The sequence below is a fragment of the Thalassophryne amazonica genome, chromosome 23, assembly GCF_902500255.1.
Source record: "Thalassophryne amazonica chromosome 23, fThaAma1.1, whole genome shotgun sequence".
NCBI classification, from domain to species: domain Eukaryota; kingdom Metazoa; phylum Chordata; class Actinopteri; order Batrachoidiformes; family Batrachoididae; genus Thalassophryne; species Thalassophryne amazonica.
This window is the reverse complement of record NC_047125.1, coordinates 17,055,231-17,081,346: the sequence shown is the minus strand read 5'-3', so window position 1 is coordinate 17,081,346 and position 26,116 is coordinate 17,055,231. Positions and strand designations below refer to the sequence as shown.

Below are 26,116 nucleotides of genomic sequence, written 5' to 3'. Positions count from 1 at the left end.
TCAGCAAACATTTATGCATTTTAAAATGCATCATTAACCTGCAGCATGAGATTTTAGCATTACAAAGGTCAACTAATTGTCATCGACAGCTCATCTGCTGTTTTCTTGAGTGGCTTACCTGCCGCAGACCTCATCCTGTGGTTGATGTCTCAGGAAAGAGAACTGCATAAAAGAGAGAGGAAGACAGAAGGGACAGGATAGGGTTAATGAGCTTAGTCAACCTGTGGGTATATGGAGAGATTGTTATGTGGAGTTGTCTTATTCACCACACCACCTAACTGCCTTGGGTACTGCATGGCAACCACTCAACCAGTCCATCCCCACCCCTTGAAAGTAACCATCTATCTCCAGCAGCTCGGTGAAACACGGGCATCCCCTTGGCTTTGTCCTGCCACTCAGGTCCTCAAGACTGTAGGACCTACGCATTGGATCATCAGAGAAACCCACCACATGGGCAAAATGTGATAACTGATGTTCCTTCACCATGCAAGTGAGACTCCTCAGCTGACCCTGAGCAACGGCATATTTTCATCACCTAACATGACAAGTTATCTTCCAAGTCTTGGCATCATCAAACACCTCAGTTCAGCAACCGCATGACTCCAAGCTCTTGTCTCTCATGATGTCACAGGTCAAGGACGTTGCCGTGATAATAAGGTGTCTACATGTTTATCTCTGGACAACCAGGACCTCAAAATCTGATGTCAAGTTGGGGAAGTTGAGATAATCCTGAATTTTACCATTGATCCTGGACAGTCACAAACTTCCAAGCAGTCAGATTCCTCACTCAGCTGCAATCATGGTATTTAGCGATTCTGCAGCATTGTCTGCGAAGACTTCGACTTCTGTAAATTTTGAGGAAATTGTAATGATCTAAAAGCAGATCATTATAATTTACAACTGAGTGCCAAACAGCACTGGATAGTACAAATACACTCCTTTTGTGTATTTGTCAATTTATCATCTGGCTAGTTTTCATGCTCGCTAGCCAGCTTAGCATGTAGCTCCCTCAGAACTGGGTGCGTTGAGCATGTACCAGCTGTGAAAGTGTTGAGTGACGCACAAATTAATTTCATCATTGTATGCACATCATAAATTATCTTATTTAAAACAATAATTTTGCCCCAAACTATACAGCGGTGATGATACATATAACGCTTAATGTTTTGCAGCTGCATTTCAGTTGAAGGAACAGAAAGTTGCACGTGCTACAGAGAATGACTTCTGTTATCGATTGCCTTTGTGAATTGTAAGGAAAACAAGGGTAATTACGTTGTTTTAAGTAGCACAACAAATTAGGCTTGTGAGTTATTCTGGAAGCTAAAGGGAGATTGGGGGGGGGGGGGGCAGTCTTGCATTTAATGTAGTGGGAAGATTTTCTCGGGCTATTTTCTTGCTAAATGCATTAGCAGATGCCGCTGTGCCCATACAAGCCTGTGGTCTAATAATTCTGAAAATGATTAGTTTCATATTTAACCAGCAGGAAGAAATGCACTTTGGGTTGCTGCAACAAAAATGAGTTGGGGATAAGCTTTTTTTTTTTTTTTCTACTCTGGGTGAGCTTTAATTTGAGTCATTATCTTTGAAAACCGTATTGTTGGGCTTTATAGCAGTTAAATGAGATGATTAGCTGTGATGATTGGGAATGTCAAGATTATGTTTTTCTACCCCAAAAGTCCTCATTTCTGTTCAATCAGATTCAGTTTTCCATGTGGATATTGGCACTGATTATAGTTTTCCAACAGGTAAATTATATTGTTTGCGTGCACTTCAGGTCAAACAACACAAAGACATGAAAAAAACCCAACACAAACCCAAAAAACAGATGGGAAATAAAATGTTCTATTTTGGGTATTTCTGGAATTAAGCATGTAAGATGATGAGAATGTGCCCTGTGATCCACAACTATGGGTTATTGTTGGTTTTAGTACTTTTAGATATACAGCGTGACATGCGCCATGTGCCAGTATCTGTATGTCTCCAATACTTTCTGTGATAATTTCCACCACCATCTTGTGTGAGAAATTGTCTTGATTGTACTTGGGTGAAGATCCATTTTTGTGAACAGACTCCAGAAGCTTACGTTTTCAAAACTCCACATTTGATTTTAATTTAAATTGAATATTGATTGCTATGATTGTGTTAAACTTTTAGCTGCTTGTGTTGTCTCCCAGGCATTGGCTGTGTGTTATGATTCTGAAGCATTCAGTCGTTGGCCTGTAGACTGACTGGAAGACCAGTGGTGGAATCAATAAGGAATTTGCTTTATTTACAGCCTTTAGGGGAGGTGATGGTGAAGTGGTTAAGCGTTGGCCTTCAGTCCAGACCATCCTCGGTTCAGATCCCATCCTGACTAGAAAATCCTTAAGGACCCTTGGGCAAGATCCATCATGTGGATGTCGTCCATCATGTGGATGTGGATGTGGTCCATTGAGACATCGGCATCAGTTTGACCAGTTAACGCTTAGCCTTGGTTTGTGTGTCATACATCACACTGACAAAGTGAGGAACCTTGGGGTAATTTTTGATCCTACATTGTCCTTTGACTTCCACATTAGAAATATTACTACGACTGCTTTCTTCCACCTGCGAAATATAGCAAAGATTTATCCCATCCTGTCTATGGCTGATGCTGAGACCCTGATCCATGCGTTCATCTCTTCTAGATTGAACTACTGCAGTGTTCTATTTTCAGGTTTACCGCAGTCCAGCATTAGGGCTCTCCAATTGGTTCAAAATGCTGCAGCCAGACTTTTGACACAAAGCAGAAAGTTTGACCACATTACACCCATTTTGGCATCCCTTCACTGGCTTCCTGTCCCAGTGAGATCAGATTTTAAGGTACTGCTACTTGACTATAAAATTGTTCACGGACTGGCACCTCCCTACCTAGCTGACCTAATTAAACCTTACGTACCGGCCCGGGCTTTGCGTTCTCAGGGTGTAGAACTACTTTGTGTCCCTAAGATGATTAAAAGTATGCGGGCCATTTGCATTTTATTGCATGAAATAAGTATTTGACCCCCTACCAACCAGCAAGAATTCTGGCTCTCACAGACCTGTTAATTTTTCTTTAAGAAACCCTCTTATTCTTTACCTGTATTAATTGCACCTGTTTGAACTTTTTACCTGTATAAAAGACTGTTCACACACTTAATCACACTCCAACCTGTCCACCATAGCCAAGACCAAAGAGCTGTCTAAGGACACCAGGTAGAAGACAACAACTGTTATGATTATTTATTAGAAAGTGTAAGAAACACAAGATGACTGTCAATCTCCCTCGGTCTGGGATTCCATGCAAGATCTCACTTTGTGGGGTAAGGATGATTCTGAGACAGCTCAGAACTACATAGGAGGACCTGGTCAATGAGCTGAAGAGAGCTGGGACCACAGTCACAAAGATTACATTAGTAACACATGATGCTGTCATGGTTTAAAATCCTGCAGAGCATCAAGGTCCCCCTGCTGAAGCCAGCACATGTCCAGGCCCATTTGAAGTTCACCAGTGACCATCTGGATGATCCAGAGGAGGCATGGGAGAAGATTGTGTGGTCAGATGAGACCAAAATAGAGCTTTTTGGAATCAACTCCACTTACCATGTTTACAGGATGAGAACAACCCCAAGAAAACCATCCCAACCGTGAAGCATGGGGGTGGAACCATCATAGTCTGGAGGTGCTCTTCTGCAAAGGGGACAGGGTGACTGCACCGTATTGAAGGGAGGATGGATGGGGTCATGTATTGTGAAATTTTGGCAAACAACCTCCTTCCCTCAGTAAGAGCATTGAAGATGGGTCATGGCTGGGTCTTCCAGCATGACAATGACCCCAAACACACAGCCAGGGCAACTACGGAGGGGCTCCGTAAGAAGCATTTCAAGGTCCTGGAGTGGCCTGACCAGTCTCCAGACCTGAACTCAATAGAAAATCTTTGGAGGGAGCTGAAACTCCAAACCTGAAATATTTGGAGAAGATCTGTATGGAGGAGTGGACCAAAATCCCTGTTGCAGTGTGTGAAAACTTGGTCAAGAACTACAGGAAACGTCTGACCTCTAATGGCAGACAAATGTTTCTGTACCAATTGTTAAGCTCTGTTTTTCTAGGGGGTCATATACTTATTTTATGCAATAAAATGCAAATTCTTTAAAAATCATACAGTGTGATTTACTGGATTTTTTTTTTAAATTCTGTCTCTCACAGTTGAAGTGTACCTACGATAAAAATTACAGACCTCTCCATTCATTAAAGGTGGGAAAACCTGCAAAACTGACAGGGGATCAAATACTTATTTTCCCCACTACATATATATATATATATATATATATATATATATATATATATATATATATATATATAGTTTAGCAAGATAGTTACACAAAATAATATACCTATAGTTCCTTGTTATCTGGGTTCTCTCTGTCTTCCCCCATCCATGCTAATGAATCCACAAATTAAATTGTAGAACAGAGGAATATTGGGGCAACTGCCATTTTGATGTGGTGCGGCATACCCAATTAGGCCGGATTTTCCTCCTGTAATTATTACATTGCTGCTAAGATAAGTGTTCAATGGCAAATAAAAAGACGGAAATACGGCTATAAAGGCGGCGGGCGGGCAGAGACAAAAATGCCGGAATTGAAGCGCGAAAGGTAAAAAGGAAAAAAAAAAAAAAAAACTATAAAGTGAGAATGTGAAGAGAATGCTATCGCAAGGGAGGCCCCGTCTGCTGCAGACCTATTTCATTACACAGCGCCAAAGCTTAGGAGGCAATCAAGCATATTTAGCTTTCCTTATTTGCAACCCCAAAGCAATTATTACTCCCCCATTTTTGCCGTGCTTCACCATGGGGAAAACGCATCGAGGTACTTATCAGCTCAGTGCATACACAAGTCACTGGACGTGTGGACGTGTGTCGATGCGAGCAAGGGCATGTGTTTGCTTTTGGGTGCTTGGGGGGGCTACGGGTTGACCAGCTGTGCACAGTATATTATCTTTTTTTTTGGAATCACATTATCTCGTTAACGTCGGGACAATCAGGGGCAGCAGGGCCGATACAAAGATATAACCATAAACATGTCACAAAAAAAATTATTTGCATTTATATGAGGAAGATCCAAATGGATGTGGGGTCAAACAGGGAAGGTGAGGGTTTATGACCTGTGCACAGCTCTGCTGTCAGCATCTCTGATCTATCAGACCGACCGCACTCGCCTGGCTTTCCGCCCGATTATTCCATCGTGGATGACGATCAATGTACATGAATGATCGTTTAGCCGCGGGTGGGAGGAGAAGGAGAAAAAGCAAAATGCAAACAGAGCATTTCCACTAATATCACAAATGCATGTGAATTTGTGCTCGAAAGCAACACAACACATCGCGTTATCCTCATATTAAAAATATATATATATATGGCACAACAGCAGGCCAATGGAATAAAAACAAACACACTAAACTATTCTGTGTGTTTTCTCTGCAGCTGATGTACACTCAATTGTATGCCAACTGCAGCATTAGTACCCATCTGGGGAGTTGTGTTTTGGTGAAAGTGCGTCTCCATTTGCGAGGCTCTTCAGTTCTGGGCATCCTCCCCCAGCCCATAACTCAGTGATTCACCATCACTCCCATGTGACTGACTGTCATCATCATCAGTATTATGATCCCTCAATGAGGCTGATTTACAAGTACACACACCGGCTCTGCACCTCACCAGAAACACGCAGCTGCTTCGCACCGCCGACTTGATTTTTCATCCCTTTGCATCCAATTAGTGAAATAAGATGAAGATAAATGCAACATTATCCGCAATATGTTTTCTTAATTTAACATTCATTAAATATGGCATACTGTATATATAGTACGGAATACTTTTTGTTTGAATATATGTATATATATATTCAAGTTGGTGAGAAGGTTGGGTTTATCTTGGAAAAGAAATTTATATGTTTTCAAAAAAAGGGGGGGTCAAGTCAAGCATCGGCGCTCGAGAGTCTAACTTAATAGGGTGCACCCCCCAAAAAATAAAAAAAATTCAGTAGTCTCACCATAACCTGACAATAAATAAATAGATTAATCATGATGACGATGATGATGACGACAATAATAATACAAGGAAGAAGAACAATTTGCCAGTCAAATACCCACAGAGTATTTTTTTCTGTAATGCATTATTTTAATGTAATGGATGTTTAGCATGATCTTTTGAATGTAATGTTTTAACTGAAAAATGGATAGAAATCATAATTTAAAGAGGTCAAATAGTTTGAAATGATTTATGTATGTATTTATTTATTTTTAGAAATAGTTTTCCGGGGTTTTGTGAAAAAAAAAATATCCAAGTCCCACAAATTTGTTTGTGCATTTCAAAATTCACCTGATACAAGCAAAATTTAAGTCTGAAATAGCTTGTTTTGTACTTCTGTGACATACGTCATGGAAATCCCAAACTGAGCTCTTGGCTGCTGTCTGGAGAGTCTTAAGCATGTCCATTTTTAGACAGGTGCATGGCCAGTAATTGCTCCTCTCAATTTAAAGTGACAGGCACAAGTGCAGATCATTTATAATGTTTTTTTTATTATTATTATTATTTTATAATTAATTCATTAATTTTGACAATGGATCACTTCTGTTGGTGACAAACTTTAATATCCATTTTAAGATGTTCGTTGATCTGATCTGCAGCACACAAAAAAAGTATAATGTGGACTTTCACATACCATTTAAGTGCAGTTGGCATATTTTAAAACAATGCACATTAATGATGTCTCTTCTGAACATGTTTGGTCATTTTGATCATAATTTCATGTTATTGCTGCATCTGCCCCTTTCCTTCACCCTACCACTCATCCTATTCTGTTATAGTCATCCATATTCATACACACTTTTCGCCTGCTAAATGATGGGGCACATAAATCTTTTAATTTTTTTTATATACACACACAATAACAGCTATACGCGGCTTCCAAATGGCCTGCTGATAGCTGCCATTTCTTATCATTCAGGCTGAATACGACACAGTTATGAAGGCACTTGTGCTTGCTGTCTAAATGGCAGCAAGCAAGAAGGGGAATGGATTTTTGTTGAAATGACTTCAGCTGACCACAAACTCAGTAAAAAGCAAATTTGTACAGCAGGATGCAATCTCGATGACCGAGAGTCACCCGTACCCCTCCAATTTGTACATATCTGAAGATATGTAAGTGAAAAGTCGTAGAATTTTGTATGAATTATCAACACCATGAATTGTAAACAATTTTTTTTTTTTTTTTTTTACAATTTATTGGTTGAATTTAAGAAAACAATTGCCTGCTAGTGTTACTAGTGTAACCAATGATTAGCATCACCAACCTTCGTGACGGTGGCTCGTAATGCAAACTACAAACCATTAAGATTGGTGTTTATGTTTACGTACGCTGTCACATGTTGGCGTCTTGACGGATAGCCGTTAATCTGGTCATCTCAGTTGTGCCACATCCCCACTAAGGGGCAGTACAATATGCAGTAAGGACAGCATTGAAGAAACCAGGAGTGTAAACAGTTTTGCTTGTTAGCATAGCATTTTATCACTAAAGGAAAAACATTCACTGTCTTTTCTTGTGTGCTGAAATTAATGCATTTCTTGATGCCTGACGTAAATGTCAAGCTCAGATTTGTTATTTTAATGCGGTTCAAGCTTGTCATCTGATCTCAGCGTTAATTAAACCAGTCTTCTTTTTATGTTAGCAGAGATGAGGCACTCTTACAAGTAATCATCAATGCAAGTCAGCAAGTAAAACAAAACAAAACAACTATCACTTGCTACCCATAATTCTTAATTCTTTTTATTACAATGACCAGAAGAAATGCAGATGTAGGGGCACACAGTTAGCTTACACAGTTAGCATAGACAACCACAATTAGTGTGGTTATATATGCTACTGCTAACCATGGTTAGCTTTTTATCTAATGTCAAGTAACTTGTATACTTATGGTATCCACGGTTCGCTTTGTATTTAATGTCAAGTGTAACATGTATGCTAATGCTAACTGGTTACCTTTTAATGTCAGCATTTTATTGAATTTTAAGGTGTTAATGTCTTGTATAAACAGTGGTAACCTCCACCTCCAGAACTCCACTAATTCTTGGAAACATTTCAGAATCAGAATCAGAAGAGGTTTATTGTCATTGCTAATGAACAGGATTCACAGACTTGGAATTTGGTTTGATATAATGGTGCAACATTCAGGAGAGAGCAATATAAAATGCTAAGATAAAATATAAAATATGTGCCAAAATAAGATAAAATATGAAATATGAAAGGCTGTGTGCAACAGAAGAACAGAAAAACAGTGCAGTGGGAGGAGTGCAATTAAAAACCAAAGTACTTTGTCTAAAGTGACCCGTGATAAAATGATAAAGTGACAGAGTTAAGCTTAAGGTGACTGAGTTATGAGGTGTTCATAAGTCTAACGGCAGAGGGGAAGAAACTGTTCTTATGGCGGGAGGTTCTGGTCCGGATGTACCGTAGCCTCCATCTCATCCATCTCCTCCATTTCGTCATTGCACATGTTTATGTTCCATCCTTGACTTTGACATTTCAGATTAAGTGTGTAATAATGAGCTAAGCTGGAATTTGCTTTCATAAACGTGGAAAAACTGCTAAAAATTTGCAGTACACATCCCTGGTAGACCTGTTGTGATTGGAGCCGGGGCTCGTGAGACCATTTTATGGACATCAGGAGGAGAGTGAACGTGCAATTCACGACCACAGAGACTTTTTGTCTTCTTTGCCCCCATGTGCTCCAAGACACACGAGCCGATGCACAGACAGATGGCGAGGTGCATGCGCGAGTGCACGAGGGGTGGATGGTGACATCTGAATCCATATGCACATTTTGCACCACTTCCAAATGCCTTGTTTTTCATTGTAGCAGAGGTGAAAAAGTACATTAGTAGTGTCACTTTTTAGCTCTTCATGCTGCACAGGGAGCACTTTTCAAGTGTAACACTCAGAGAACCTGTGGGGGTCTGCACACTGTGTGGGTGGATGCATTCTGCATTGACAGACTGCCATCTGCTGGATGAAATTAGAATTTAAATTATGCTGATTTTCTTTTCTTTTTTTTCCCCTCCTTTTTGCAGTGACTAATTGTTGTCATCCACACAGATTCAAACACATAATTACAGCTTCATGAAAATGAGACAAAACTCAGATTTGCTTTTTCATTATGTTCTGTGGAAGCTTGCTCAGTCTTGAGAATTAAAAATAAAAATCCAATATGAACTTGCAAGAAATACAACAGAGAAAATGTTGCAGCTCAGATGTACAGTGGGATAAATAAAGATTTAATAGTTTAAATTTGCATGCCAAGTAAATGGACACTATTGTCAGTAGATGAGTTAGTCCTGTCTCACAAACTTAAAAAAAAAAAATCCATCTAAATTCAACTATAAAATAATTTAAATAAATAAATTTCTTGGATTTGGCCGGAGGAGGTGTTCCAACATCAATGATGTCTTTGTGGGTGGAAGTGAGGTGCAGCACCATCTTGTGGACAAACGTACTGGAGGTTTTCAGGTCTGACAAAAATTGAGGGGCCCAGCGCACCCCCCCATCATAAGCAGGTGTGGAGCTATTCCATTTTGGGGAGGACACATGTGAAGTATAACTCTTGGGCACAACTAACTTCCAGAAAGCAGTTATTGTATAGTTTGGCATTTATTTATAATGGGGATTAAAATAATGTCAGAGGTTGGGGGGAACAAGTCCAAAGTTAATTAAAATTTGTCACTTTCATGTTAAACATATGAAAATGGTCAATAATTCCCAAAATAATGAGTTCCTACAATCATTTTCACTTTGAAACAGAATATTTTCCGAAGCAGTTTCATCTTTCAAGTGAAATATTTTCTGAAATGACTGTTTCATGTAGTGTTTCAAAATTATATCAAGAAGCAATTCTTTCAGTTGTCTTCTGTGGCAACTGTTTCATGTTCTGACACAGTTGTATTATTTAATCTTTCATCCAATTATTTTCAGAACAGTAAATCATTTTCTGGAGCAGGTGTTTTGTGTAGTGTTTGTGAATCATTTTCTGAGGCATTTAGGGCATGCTAAATTATTTTCCACTGTAATTGTTTCAGAAAGTTAAACAAATAATTTTCTGAAGTTACTGATTTCATAATGTCTTAATAAAGTGAATCGTTTCCTGCTGCAAATGTGTAAATTAGTTTTTCAGGCTTTGCGAACTGAAATATTGTTTAAAATTGAATTTTATGGACTTTGAAGCAACACATTTTCTGAAGCAATCATTTCAATTTCTTGAGCATTTTGACAGTGGAAAACTGTTTGACGTTAATTTCACGGTATTTTGCTGAATGAATCTGTTTCTGAAGCTGTTCTCTTGATTGGTGTTTTGAAACATTGCTTCATTTAGGGTTTTCAGCAAGTTTATGGGCTAAACTTCTGAAATTGTTTCATTAATGTCTTGATACATTGAATCGTTTCTTGTTGCCACCGTCTCAGTTTAATTTTTCAAAGAATGGAAAACTGAAATATTTTGTGTAGTAATTGTTTCAAATGGTGATTTCAGTCTTTTGAAGCAACAAACATTTTTTCACTGGGATGAGCATTTTAAGACAGTGAAACACTTTGTTATACAGCTGTTTCATGCAGTTTTCAGGATATTCTTGCACACTGAATCTGTTTCTGAAGCTGCTTTCTTGATTATTTCATTTAGAGTTCTGAGCAAGTTGAAATGAATCATGTCATGATGTTATTGTTTCATTCTTGGTGCAGTGAATTGTTTCCAACTACAGGTGACTTATTTCTTTTTCCAAGCATTATTTCATCCATGTGTTGATACAGTTAATCATTTCCTGTTGTCACGGTCTCATTTAGTTTTTCAAAGAATGAATACTGAAATATTTTGTGCAGTATTTAACATTTTCTGAAGCAGTTCTTCCAGGTTGAGCATTTTGAGACAGTGAAACATTTTCTAATACAACAGTGTATTAGAATGTAGTTTTCAACGATTCCTTACACAGTAAATCAGTTTCTGAAGCTATTCTCTTGAATACTGTTTTGAAGCATTGTTACCTCCGCCAACAAGGACTTTGTCTGTGTGTTTGTCTGTTTGTGAACAGCTTGAAGCCCACAAGTTCATATATCATTGAGATTCTTATTCATATCCTGATAGGCAAGAACTGATTCAGTTTTGAAGGTCCTAGGTCAAAGGGCAAAGTCAGGAAAAGTCTTGGAAAATTGGAAAAATACCTATCTTTAACATTGAACAATTGTCTTTAAAAATGCAAACTGTCAAAAAAGATCAAATTTCTTTCAGATTTGTTATGTATAAAGGTATACTTTATCGACTGACAAAGTTTGATCTGGATCTGATCCAGATTACAGATTTTGTGGCCACTTAAGTTTAACATTGAAAACCCCATTTAATATATATTTTACATTTTATATATATATATATATATATATATATATATATATATATATATATATGAAACATGCCCCAATCCCACTCATATTTGAAAGTGAGGTGCAGACTGGCACTCACTGTCATGTGACAAAGTTTGATCCGATCTGATCCAGATTCTAGATTTTGTGGACATTTAAATTTAATATTGAAAAGCCCATTTGATGTATTGTACATTTTGGATTATATCTCAATCAAAAGTGCCTCATTCACTCTATTTTGTGACAATGAAGTGCAAACTGGCACTCTCAATGAATAGGCTAACTTTAATCTGTATTGCGGATTTTGCAGGTATTTGATTCATTTTAACATTGAAAAGCCCTTTTTGTATTATATTTTAGCTTATGAAAAGTCACTTCTAACAGGACTTTGACCTAAAAAAAAATTTTCAAGGTAAGAATTTGTGGAATTGCAGCTAGTGTTGGCGGCGGTTTGCGCTCTGTGAGCGCAGTGCTCCAGTCTAATTCACTGTTTCGAGCAAGTTAAACCAAAGATTATTTTTCTTCACTGATTGTTATTGTTATCAGTGTGTATTTATTTATTCTTTTGTCTGTCTGGCTGTTAGCAGGATTACGTCAAAAGTACAGCGTGGATTTTGACGAAATTTTCGCCACAGATAGATATTAGGCCATGGAAGTCTCCAAGATTCAAGATTGAATCTTGAATCTATTAGGCCATGGAAGACTCCACTGAATTTTGGAGGTGATCCAGATCTGGATTATGTTTCACATTATATAGGCTTTGAAGGATTACATCAAAACTATTTCACAGATTCTCACCAAATTTTCACCACAGATACATATTAGACCAAGAAAGACTCCATTAAATTTTTGAAGTGATCTAGATCCAGATTCTGGATCACGATTTCACTTTATATAAGCTGTGAAGGATTACTTCAAAACTACTTCACGGATTCTCACCAAATTGACACCACAGATAGATATTAGGGCATGGAAGACCTCACTGAATTTTGGAGGTGATCTAGATTGGAAATCTCTGATTACTCTTGTTAAATTAATGTTTTGAATGCGAGCCGTTTCCTTTAATTGTCTCAATTGGTGCTTGAAGCATTGAGAAACTGTGAATTATTTTCACTGGCAATGAGTTCACTTTGTCTTTGTCAAACATGAAAAGCTTCGTTTTTGGCATCACAATATGTGGAACATTTTCGGATGGGACTAAACCTGAAATCCACCTCCTGTTTAGTCATTTGGCTCATACCCAAGTTCAATGTTAATTCAGTGCAACAACTGCTAATTGTTCCATTTGGTTCCCATTTTCTCTAGTATTACCAACATCACTATTTCATATTAGACGGTCGTCTTGGTAACGGGAGGCATGAATGCCCTACGATATGCAATCAAAAAATGTCGGATTGTTCGTGACCAATCGCCATTTTGCTCTTTGCCCTTGAATGCACGTGTGTTTGAGAGCCTGTCGTGCATTTCCAAAGCCACCAGAACTATTGGCCGTCGCGCCGGTAATGAGCAGCCAGCGTGCCGTTAACGATCATGAAATATGCACTGTGCTGAAGCACCTCATCCCCATGCATCTCTTTTTAAACGGCTCAGCATTACTATGGAATTCCTCCTTCTGTCCGCAGAAAGTAAAATGAATTCTCCGTACTTGTTCCCTTATGATTGCAGTAACAATGCGATGCTCAAGAATTAGTGGTGTTATTACAGCGACGTGGCGAGGCCCATAAAAGTTTATTCCGCACCGCGAGTCGATTAACTTGGAAGTTAGAAGATGTAACTTATCATTTCATATTCTCTCCTTTTCTACGGCGGCCTGCACTTCAATAACTAATCCTGCCTGTTTGTAGCTTCATAGAGATACACCAAGGGAAACCGCTAGCTGCTGTCTCACGTGAAACAGATTTGATCCTTTTTTTTTTCCGTCAGAGTGTATCTGTCTTTTTCAGACAGGCGGCTTTTAAAAGAAATATGTCAGCAGTCGGGGGATTATGCTTTTGTGCAAATCACCAAAAGACCCAACCTGTCCAAGTTTTCTTTGATTTCGACAGCGCGCAACGCGGAGCAAAAGTCCTTTCCCATTTAGATGCATATTTTGATCTTATTTTATTCTCATTGTATCACCACAATCAGATTTATTAACCATTAACGCCATGCTCGACTGACTTACATGATTATCTCGCGCAGAATGAAAAGCGATTTTGTAGAATGAAAAAAAAAACTGCAAGACAGACTCATTTTACAACCTTGTTTGACTGACGCTGAGCTGCTCGACTCATCATTCATCAGGTTTTGCTTTTTTTTTTTTTCCCCAAAAGTGAGCAGAAAACCCTGGCACTGTTTACTCAGTTTGGGCATAAACCATCAATCAAAGCACAGCGGAGGTGAAGACTGAGGTAAACATTTTAGGTCCTACTCCTGACAGCAATGCAGAGATGACACACTGAAATATGAAAACACAGTAAGGATGCAATGTATGTGTTTTCAGGCCATCTTAAAGGGGTCATGTTGAGCTACTATTTAGAGCTAAATATGTTTAGGGGCTCAGGTGAATCATCCACAGAATGCCAGAGTTGTGCCTATGTAGAAACGACCTGTTATAAGCAAAATTTAGACATGAAATGGCGAGTTTGACAATTGTAACTTATGTCACAAATGTCCATATACAACCCCTGGCAAAAATTATGGAATCACCGGCCTCGGAGGATGTTCATTCAGTTGTTTAATTTTGTAGAAAAAAAGCAGATCACAGACATGACACAAAACTAAAGTCATTTCAAATGGCAACTTTCTGGCTTTAAGAAACACTATAAGAAATCAAGAAAAAAAGATTGTGACAGTCAGTAACAGTTACTTTTTTAGACCAAGCAGAGGAAAAAAATATGGAATCACTCAATTCTGAGGAAAAAATTATGGAATCACCCTGTAAATTTTCATCCCCCAAATTAACACCTGCATCAAATCAGATCTGCTCATTGACATTGACCCTGTGCCATGACATTGACCCTATGTGTCTTTTTGCAAGGAATGTTTTTGCAGTTTTTGCTCTATGGCAAGATGCATTATCATCTTGAAAAATGATTTCATCATCCCCAAACATCCTTCCAATTGTCCAAAATATCAACATAAACTTGTGCATTTATTGATGATGTAATGACAGCCATCTCCCCAGTGCCTTTACCTGACATGCAGCCCCATATCATCTTCAGGCAGTCATCTTTAAAAATCTCATTGGAAAGGCACCAAACAAAAGTTCCAGCATCATCACTTTGCCCAATGCAGATTCGAGATTCATCACTGAATATGACTTTCATCCAGTCATCCACAGTCCACAATTGCTTTTCCTTAGCCCATTGTAACCTTGTTTTTTTCTGTTTAGGTGTTAATGATGCCTTTCGTTTAGCTTTTCTGTATGTAAATCCCATTTCCTTTAGGCGGTTTCTTACAGTTCTGTCACAGACGTTGACTCCAGTTTCCTCCCATTCGGTCCTCATTTGTTTTGTTGTACATTTTTCGATTTTTGAGACATATTGCTTTAAGTTTTCTGTCTTGACGCTTTGATGTCTTCCTTGGTCTACCAGTATGTTTGCCTTTAACAACCTTCCCATGTTGTTTGTATTTGGTCCAGAGTTTAGACACAGCTGACTGTGAACAACCAACATCTTTTGCAACATTGCGTGATGATTTACTCTCTTTTAAGAGTTTGATAATCCTCTCCTTTGTTTCAATTGACATCTCTCGTGTTGGAGCCATGATTCATGTCAGTCCACTTGGTGCAACAGCTCTCCAAGGTGTGTTCACTCCTTTTTAGATGCAGACTAATGAGCAGATCTGATATGATGCAGGTGTTAGTTTTGGGGATGAAAATTTACAGGGTGATTCCATAATTTTTTCCTCAGAATTGAGTGATTCCATATTTTTTTCCTCTGCTTGGTCTAAAAAAGTAACCGTTACTGACTGCCACAATCTTTTTTTCTTGATTTCTTATAGTGTTTCTTAAAACCAGAAAATTGCCATTTGAAATGACTTTAGTTTTGTGTCATGTCTGTGATCTGCTTTTTTTCTACAAAATTAAACAACTGAATGAACATCCTCCGAGGCCGGTGATTCCATAATTTTTGCCAGGGGTTGTATGGATTCTGGCTTCCTCTGCTATGCTATCTTGTCTTTCATGTACCAAGCCATAACCTCATGTCCTCCTAAACCAGGCAAATACTTGGAGTTCCCATGCAGCTGATTCTCATAGAAACCCATGTTAAATTCTCCAAATTTCCATCACACATCAAATGAATAACGAGACAAGACCTTGTCGCACATTTGAGCAGCTTTTGTCGCCATCTACAGGTGATGTGAGCATTTCAGGCTTCTGTTACATTTCCAACTGGAAACCCAAAATTCAGTAAAAAAGACATTTATAAATTTCAGAAATGCATACTTGTTGTTTGGCTGGCAGAGCTTTGACCTCCCAGTATGAAAATGGAAAAATATCTATTTTGAAAGTTTCATGGTTCTTGAATTTGAGGACGCAGAAGTGCTGTACAGACAGACGCGGAAGTGCTGTACAGACAGACGGATGGACAGCAATTTATCTTGATGAACACAACTGACAGTTGCGAATAAAACTCAGAAGTTTAAGCTTCTTCAAAGTCATAAAGTTCTGAATAATTAGTGGTGTGGTTGCTTTAAGTGACAGCAGTGACTGGCTCTGCTAGCAGAAGCTTCTCTCTGTTGTGGACTTGAACGAATTGACTGTTTGTCCTTTCTGAGTATTTTATTGAACATATGAGATAATACGGCTTGCTGTGCAAGATGTTGGTGCTCCAGTATTTCCATTGAGTGAGATTATAGAATTTTTTAATATATATGTTTGCACCATTTAACTACAGGTTAGCACAAATTAGCAAGTGGTTTGGTGACATTAGATCCACTGATGGCAGTGGTGGGCACAGTTCCGATAATCCGATAACAGATAATTATCGAAGATAATGTTTTCATTATCGGATTATCTTTTTAGATAACTTTAAAAACCATTATCGAACTAATTATCTTCTGATACATTTTTGTCCGATAACTTTTAATTTAAATTCAATTTCAATTTATTTTCATTTATATAGCGCCAAATCACAACAGAGTTGCCTCAAAACGCTTCACACAGCTAAGGTCTAACCTTACCAACCCCCAGAGCAACAGTGGTAAGGAAAAACTCCCTCTGAGGAAGAAACCTCAAGCAGACCAGACTCAAAGGGGTGATCCTCTGCTTGGGCCATGCTACAAACATAAATTACAGAACAATTCACGGACAAATATACAAGAAATGCTATTGGCGCACAGGACAGGAGGATTGCCAACACAAATACAACACCCATCTGTGTGATGGGAGTTGACAACGGGAGTTGACAAAGACAACAATCAGGCAAAGGTGAGTGAGCAGCGCAGGAAGAGGCTGCAGGAGCTTGAGGGCCAACTTGTCAACATGAAGAAGAACTTTTAGACTGATAACATAGTAAACAAAGATGAACAGTGACAAACACTTTTAAAATTTAAAATCAGTTGAGCACCTACCTGTTAAAAGTTTCCTAACAGATGCATAGTTCTACCCTCTGCAAACAGAAGAGAGCTGCTTCCATAATAAACCACTCTATCCTCTGCAGGCAAAAGAGAACTAGTCTCACACACACACACACACACACACACACAAAAAAAAAAAAAATCATTTCCTTTAACACCATACTGATACGCTGGCAATATCACCCAAGTCATCCAGAGGCATACATTTTTAACTTGTGGTTCAAAATTTAACCAAACTAATTTTGGACAAGTTATTTAAAATTACTGTCATGTCTGACATTTTATGAAGTGAAAATATCAGATATATGTTTTAGTTTTAAAGTAATGTGCTAATTTTAAGGTTTTAGTGAGCACATGCTGTGCCCAGCAGTGCACTCTGTTCAGGCTCCACGGACAGCAGCATTAAACTCTAGTGCCTAAAACTCTCATGAATATATTCTCTGGGTTTATAGACGTTATTGTATTTGCGTTTGTTAAATTCCACGCATCTTAAATGTAGCAGACACGGATTATCTGGGATTTTGTTTTGGCAAGTCTTTCAGGCCTCTTCTGCCATCTACTGGCCAGTACTGTTCATGGCAGTATTCGCCCTAAGTACTAAGCATCTGGGCACCAGTAGATGGCAGTGTTCTATTTATTTTGACCCCGGTTATATCAGATGGTTGTCAAATCAACTTTTTGGCTTTGCAAATGGCTTTTTTTGTTGTTTTGTTTTTTTTACAAATTAAGTTTAAAAACAAAACAACAAAAAAATAACATTACAAGACAGCTCTGTGGTGTTTGCACAGGCACAGTGTGAGTGGTCGGATGCTTGTAGCCCCTCAGCAGCAGGATAACCTCACGATGGCCGACCAGAATAATATCAAACAGGTTTGAGTTTCATTGGCCCATATGATCGGCGATCAGGAGGTGGTCGTGAGATGTTAAATGCAGCTTGTTACTCCATGTACACTACACGATGCAGGATGCGTGATTAACCTGAAACTCCAAAAAATTCTCACACGAATAAAAAATCATCTGAAAAAGGGCCAAAACTCGCACAGTGTAAAGCCAACATTTATGTGTCAAGACAATATTGAATGCACGTTTTACAACATCATAAAACGTGTGCACGGCACTAATAAAATGAGCGCACATTCTCTCCACATGCAAAACATTTTGAGATGACACTTCCAGGGCTCCATAAAAATGCCTGTTTTTACAAATAAAAAATGGAATATTTTACAGAAGCACATTTATCTGTAAACACCAACACACAACACACGTCAGATTAACGTGTTGGTTTACATAATGAATGACTGAACCAATCAGTGTTTAGCAGAGGCACTTTTACCCAGATTCCTTTGCGATCTGTCTGTTTGTTACAAAACCTCAGAATTAGTGCATTATTCAACATTAAAAGATATATGTTATATTTTAACTTTGTACAAATGACAGAATTGACATTAATGGAGTTATTCTATCGGTATTAATGTTATTTATAAATCAAAACCATAAGTCAGCATGACTTTATTTTTCAAGACCTCCGCCTGACCGGAGCATTGTGATTGATAGAGAGCTGGGCTTTATGGCTGCTCTCAGGGTGCCTCTGCGCTGACAAAAGTGTGGCCTCATTGTTTGGGTTTGTTGTCACTTTTAATATTACTATAGAAGCTAGTGTGGCGTTTAAACTCAAATTCAGTTTATTAGTAGTTGCAAATGTACCAGAGACAATATTGGAATTTATCGGTTATGTGTAACTTCTGATACATTTTTGGGTGGTTTATCATTTTATCTTTATCAAAGATAACTTTTCAGTTATCTGATTATCTGTTATCGAAGTTAATTTTTTGGTTATCTGTGCCCACCACTGACTGATGGTCAAAGGCTATATGCCAGTCATATAATGTAACTGTAATGTAAACTACAAAGTACATTTATATTTGTAGTTTCCCTAAATATATATCTTTAAACACTTTAAGTTTCCAGTTTTGTTCAAATCTTCCTCTCTGTTGTGTTTCTTTTTGCTGATCGGCTCTTGCTGAGTGCAGTCACATGTAAGTGCACAACACGTAGAGTGAGTGTGACAGATTCCTTGTATCGCTGGTAGTTATTTGCGGCGTGCCTAAAACCTCTATTCCCCAGCCACAGCTTACCGCAGGGCGAAACAGAATGAGATACACTCCAAACTTGGCACCAAGCCACTGCACTCGCAATAATTCATTGGCCAAAAAAGCTCTCCTTGTTGTCACTGTACAATATTTATATCTCAGAGAGTGTGTTTTCAGCGCTCCATCATCGCACAGGCCTAGGGAGAGGTTTGTGGGCTCAACACAGGTTTTATTATTTAAGGCTCTGCGAAATTACTGAAAGTATTCTGGAAATGCTGAATCACTTTCGATTGTATTCACTATTTGCTTAAGTAGGTTTGCTGCAGATGTGTAGTTGATATTAATGTTATTAACAATACTTAATAATCAATCATAGCTGGGATTGAACTCGTTATCTGTCCAGGCTGGACAAACTGTAAGCTGTATAACTGGGGATACAACATGCACCAGCTTGTTATTGTAAATAAGATTTTTTTTTTCTTAATAATTTACCTGGTTAAATGAAGGTTAAATCAAAATCAAATGCAAAACATGCACTATGCAATTTCTGCAATCACAGCCAGAGAAGCCTTTAACTTCTTCTGGGTTGACTGTCTTGGTGGCTTTCCTCACTCTTCTCCTTCTTGCATAGTCACTCAGTTTTTGAGAACTGTCTACTCCACACAGATTTGCCATAGAGTGTCATATTGTTTGTATTTCTTCATAACTGATGTAAATGAAGTCCAAAACATATTCATTGACTTGGAAATGTTCATGTATCCATCCCCTGACTTGTCTGAAGAAAACTGTCATTAAAACTGATGATTTACAGGTATTATTCTAAAGTGTTCCATTACTTATGCAACCCATCATCTTGGCTTTTATATTTTTAATTAATAAACATGTTTACGACCTGGTACAAAAAAAGTTTCGATCTCTATAGATACATTCCCCCTCCATGACAACTGTACTGGGGTAATCTTCTTCCCTAAATTCTTAGTTTAAGACGTTTAAGCTATAAAGTTCTATATAATTGGGGGCGTGGCCACTTTGAGTGACAGCGGGTGAGCCAAGGTCCACTCAATGTGACTGCTAGCTGTTGTGTAGGATGTCTCTGTTGTTTGGAGTATTTTATTGCAAACACCTGGAATAATCTGCCATGGTGTGTGGTGAAGCATCCTAACAGATCATCTAAGATATCCCCGCTGCAATAAACTCTTGTATTTGATGTTGCATGCTAACAGCTTTAGCGCTTTTTGCAGCTATCGGTACCCTGATCCACTATGTATGATTACTGAGAAAATAAGTGGTTTGTTCCTTTTTTAATTAAAACTTTATTCAACCAGATAAACCCCCATTTTCATGTCCACTCCAAATGAAACTGTGAAGGGCACCACAGTGTAGTCCCTAAAAATATGATTTAATAAACACCCGACACGACATTAGCCTGTTAGCTTAAGTGGATCAGACTTGAGGAGAGGGGCATGTTCAGGCTTTTTCCATCGTACTGGGTGACCCAACAATAACCCAGAACCCATAAAAATTGTAATAAATCCTACAAAGGATTAAATGTCAATCTGTGTACAATCATTCCCCAAAGTTTCAGTTATCTTGGTTGCTTGGCATAAAAATCATGTTCTTTCAAAATTATGCTCCAAATGGTATGATTTGTTGGTGAAACAAGCCTCCAGGCAAAATGTCTTTTGTTTGGTTGACTGAGACATGTTGGGCAAGACGATTGGAACAAAAGTCTTAGCCAACATGTCTTGGTCAACCAAGGATTTATTACAATTTTTATTGGTTCTGTTTTATCTGGGTCACCCTGTATGATGAGCTGCCCATGTTTAAACCATTTAATGCATTAATGAGTTCATCGTAAAGCAGCATTGAGTCTTTTGTTGACAATAATGGTCCAACGGCTTACCATATGGGTCCCTGATCAAAACTTTTAACCATTTCTACAAAGTTGTTTTTTTTTTCCAGAAATGGGAATATCATATTACTGCATTAAAACCCCAATGGCTGCAGTTTATTAAGTGTTGATTTCAAAATAAAATATTGAAATGTAAAATATCAATAAATGGATTTCCTTTTCAAGGTTTTGTTCATATTGTATTTTTCCTTTTTGGCCTTGTGGCGTCTACTTCTGTGTATACCAGACATGGTTGTGTCAATGTGGCATGTGTAACCAGGTCTTGTAATTCCAAAAAAGTTCATCACTGAGCTTATACAAAATAAACTGGAGACTGACAAATTTTATGTTTTAAATTTATCATGAAGCAATATTTTTTTACATTTACAAATGCAAGTTATGCACAACTTTCAAAACAATGGCATGGGATTGCAGCACTGAAGATATTGGTTTGTTTTGTTTGTTTCACACTTTCTCCTTGGAACACTTACCAAGAAATGAGGTGCCTCTTTGCCGGTCATGCAGGTGCCAACATGCTGCCCAATGCTGCTGTTATACCTCACCGACACACCAGAGAACTGAACGCCCCCTTTTTCCCCACCTAGCAGAGGAGAAATTTCCACAATTAGGATTTGACTGTGTAAAACTAAAACAATTTCTACAGTGATGAAAGTTCACCAGCAATTATTAGACTTTGGGGAGTTGAGTGTACGCTACGTATGCCAGAAATGGTGACGCTGACATGGAGTGTTTGACGATCAGCTGGTCATAATCAAGAACATGCCAACTATGGTGGACATTTACTGTTGGCGTTAATGATATTGACCATTATATATGCTTATCTCGTATGTTGACTATTTACAGTTATCATCAATCATGATTAGGTTGACATTGCATACAGTGGTCCCGGAAAGTATTCACAGCGTTTCACTTTTTTCTACATTTTGTTATGTTACAGCCTTATTTCAAAATAGATGAAATTCATGTTTCCCTCAAAATTCTACATACAATCCCCCATAATGACGATGTGTTTTTGTTTGGGTTTTTTTTAAGAATTTTACAAATAGGAACCAGCACACTTCATCTCCATGAAGTGTGCTGGTTCCTATTTTCAAGAACAAGGGTGATGTGCAGAGCTGCAGTAACTACAGAGGCATAAAGCTGATCAGCCACAGCATGAAGTTATGGGAAAGAGTAGTAGAAGCTAGGCTTAGAAAACAGGTGAAGATCTGTGAGCAGCAATATGTTTCATGCCGAGAAAGAGCACTACAGATGCAATGTTTGCTCTGAGAATACTGTTGGAAAAGTACAGAGAAGGACAGAAAGAGTTACATTCTGTGTTTGTGGACTTAGAAAAAGCTTATGATAGGGTGCCAAGAGAAGAGTTGTGGCATTGTATGAGGAAGTCTGGAGTGGCAGAGAAGTATGTTAGGGTAGCGCAGGACATGTACAAGAATAGTGTGACAGCGGTGAGATGCGCAGTCGGAATGACAGATTCATTCAAGGTGGAGGTGGGATTACACCAAGGATCACCATGTCCTTTCTTGTTTGCAGTGGTGATGGACAGGTTGACAGATGAGATCAGACAGTAGTCCCCATGGACTATGATGTTTGCAGATGACATTGTGAGATGTAGTGAGAGTAGAGAGCAAGTTGAGTCTAGTCTGGAGAAGTGGAGATATGCTTTGGAGTGAAGGAGAATGAAAGTCAGTAGAAGCAAGACTGAGTACATGTGTGTGAACGAGAGGGAGCCCAGTGGAATAGTGCAGTTACAAGGAGTAGAAGTGGTGAAAGTAGATGAGTTTAGATATTTGGGGTCAACTGTTCAAAGTAATGGAGAGTGTGGTAGAGAGGTGAAGAAGAGAGTGCAGGCAGGGTGGAGTGGGTGGAGAAAGGTGGCAGGAGTGATTTGTGACCGAAGAATATCAGCAAGAGTGAAGGAGAAAGTTTACAAAACAGTAGTGAAACCACCTATGTTGTATGGTTTAGAGACAGTGGCACTAACAAAAAGACAGGAGGCAGAGCTGGAGGTGGCAGAGCTGAAGATGTTGAGATTCTCTTTGGGAGTGACAAGAATGGACAAGATTAGGAATGAACATATCAGAGGGACAGCTCAGGTGAGACGGTTTGGAGACAAAGTCAGAGAGGCGAGATTGAGATGGTGTGGACCTGTGCAGAGGAGGGACCCAGGGTATATAGGGAGAAGGATGCTGAGGATGGAGCCACCAGGCAGGAGGAGAAGAGGGAGACCAAAGCGGAGGTTCATGGATGTGCTGAGAGAGGACATGCAGGTGGTTGGTGTGACAGAGGAAGATACAGAGGACAGGGTGAGATGGAAACGATTGATCTGCTGTGGTGACCCCTAACGGGAACAGCCGAAAGACAAAGAAGAAGAAGACAAATTTTCCTTTGCCATGAGGCTCAAAATTGAGCTCAGGTGCCTCCTGTTTCCACTGATCATCCTTGAGATGTTTTGACAGCTTAATTGGAGTCCACCTGGGGTAAATTCAGTTGATTGGACATGATTTGGAAAAGCACGCACCTGTCTACATATAAGGTCCCACAGTTGACAGTGCATGTCAGAGCACAAACCAAGCATGAAGTCAAAGGAACTGTCTGTAGACCTCCGAGACAGAATTGTCTTGAAGCACGAATCTGTGGAAGGGTACAGAAACCTTTGACTTTGAAGGTCCCATTGAGCACAGTGGCCTCCATCATCCATAAATGAAAGAAGTTCAGATCCACCAGGACTCTTCGTAGAGCTGGCCGCCCATCTAACTGAGTGATCGGGGAGAAGTGCCTTAGTCATGGAGGTGACCCCGAACCCAATGGTCACTTTGTCAGAGCTCCAGCATTCTTCTGTGGAGAGAGGAGAACCTTCCAGAAGGACAACCATGTCTGCAGGAATCCACCAATCAGAGTGGCCAGACAGAAGCCACTCCTCACTAAAAGGCACATGGCAGCCAGCCTGGAGTTTCCCAAAAGGCATCTGAAGGACTCTCAGACCATCAGGAACAAAAGAGTCTGGGTCTGATGAGTCAGTTTGAATTCTGTGGCATGAATGCCAGGCATCATGTTTGGAGGAAACCATGCACCATCCCTACAGTGACGCATGGTGGTGGCAGCGTCATGCTGTGGGGATGCTTTTCAGTGGCAGGAACTGGGAGACTAGTCAGGATCGACGGAAATATGAATATAGCAATGTACAAAGACATCCTGGATGAAAACCTGCTCCAGAGTTCTCTTGACCTCAGATTGAGGTAACGGTTCATCTTGTCAGCAGGACAATGACCCTAAGCACACAGCCAAAATTTTAAACAAGTTGCTTCAGAACAACTCTGTGAATATCCTTGAGTGGTCCAGCCAGAGCCCAGACCTGAATCTGATTGAACATCTCTGGAGAGATCTGAAAATGGCTGTGCACTGACGCTCCCCATCCGACCTGATGGAGCTTGAGAGGTGCTGCAAAGAGGAATGGGAAAACCTGCCCAAAGACAGGAGTGCCAATTTTGTGGTGTCATATTCAAGAAGAACTGAGGCTGTAATTGCTGCCAAAAGTGTATCAACGAAGTATTGAGCAAAGGTTGTGAATACTTATGGACATGTGATTTCTTAGTTTATTATTTTTAATAAATTTGCAAAAAAAAAAAAACTTTTTCATGTTATTATGGGGTGTTGTGTGTTGAATTTTGAGGGGGAAAATGAATTAAAAATTATGGAATCACCGGCCTCGGAGGATGTTCATTCAGTTGTTTAATTTTGTAGAAAAAAAGCAGATCACAGACATGACACAAAACTAAAGTCATTTCAAATGGCAATTTTCTGGTTTTAAGAAACACTATAAGAAATCAAGAAAAAAAGATTGTGGCAGTCAGTAACGGTTACTTTTTTAGACCAAGCAGAGGAAAAAAATATGGAATCACTCAATTCTGAGGAAAAAATTATGGAATCACCCTGTAAATTTTCATCCCCAAAACTAACACCTGCATCATATCAGATCTGCTCGTTAGTCTGCATCTAAAAAGGAGTGATCACACCTTGGAGAGCTGTTGCACCAAGTGGACTGACATGAATCATGGCTCCAACACGAGAGATGTCAATTGAAACAAAGGAGAGGATTATCAAACTCTTAAAAGAGGGTAAATCATCACGCAATGTTGCAAAAGATGTTGGTTGTTCACAGTCAGCTGTGTCTAAACTCTAGACCAAATACAAACAACATGGGAAGGTTGTTAAAGGCAAACATACTGGTAGACCAAGGAAGACATCAAAGCGTCAAGACAGAAAACTTAAAGCAATAAGTCTCAAAAATCGAAAAATGCACAACAAAACAAATGAGGAACGAATGGGAGGAAACTGGAGGAAACTGGAGTCAACGTCTGTGATCGAACTGTAAGAAACCGCCTGAAGGAAATGGGATTTACATACAGAAAAGCTAAACAAAAGCCATCATTAACACCTAAACAGAAAAAAAACAAGGTTACAATGGGCTAAGGAAAAGCAATTGTGGACTGTGAATGACTGGATGAAAGTCATATTCAGTGATGAATCTCGAATCTGCATTGGGCAAGGTGATGATGCTGGAACTTTTGTTTGGTGCCGTTCCAATGAGATTTATAAAGATGACTGCCTGAAGAGAACATGTAAATTTCCACAGTCATTGATGATATGGGGCTGCATGTCAGGTAAAGGCACTGAGGAGATGGCTGTCATTACATCATCAATAAATGCACAAGTTTATGTTGATATTTTGGACAATTGAAAGGATGTTTGGGGATGATTAAATCATTTTTCAAGATAATAATGCATCTTGCCATAGAGCAAAAACTGTGAAAACATTCCTTGCAAAAAGACACATAGGGTCAATGTCATGGCATAGGGTCAATGTCAACGAGCAGATCTGATTTGATGCAGGTGTTAGTTTGGGGGATGAAAATTTACAGGGTGATTCCATAATTTTTTTCCTCTGCTTGGTCTAAAAAAGTAACAGTGTCACAATCTTTTTTTCTTGATTTCTTATAGTGTTTCTTAAAGCCAGAAAGTTGCCATTTGAAATGACTTTAGTTTTGTGTCATGTCTGTGATCTGCTTGTTTTCTACAAAATTAAACAACTGAATGAATAT

The 26,116-nt window shown here is 39.0% G+C and overlaps 1 long non-coding RNA gene across 1 annotated transcript in view; it reads right to left on the bottom strand.

The window, feature by feature from the left end:
• Positions 1 to 26,116, bottom strand: part of LOC117505144 — a 512,557-nt gene that overhangs the window by 220,512 nt on the left and 265,929 nt on the right. Inside the window, exons 5-6 of the long non-coding RNA XR_004559034.1 lie at positions 21,485 to 21,594; positions 119 to 162 (exon numbers count right to left, since the gene is read on the bottom strand). This is a non-coding gene — a long non-coding RNA (uncharacterized LOC117505144). The remainder of the gene's footprint in view (positions 1 to 118; positions 163 to 21,484; positions 21,595 to 26,116) is intronic.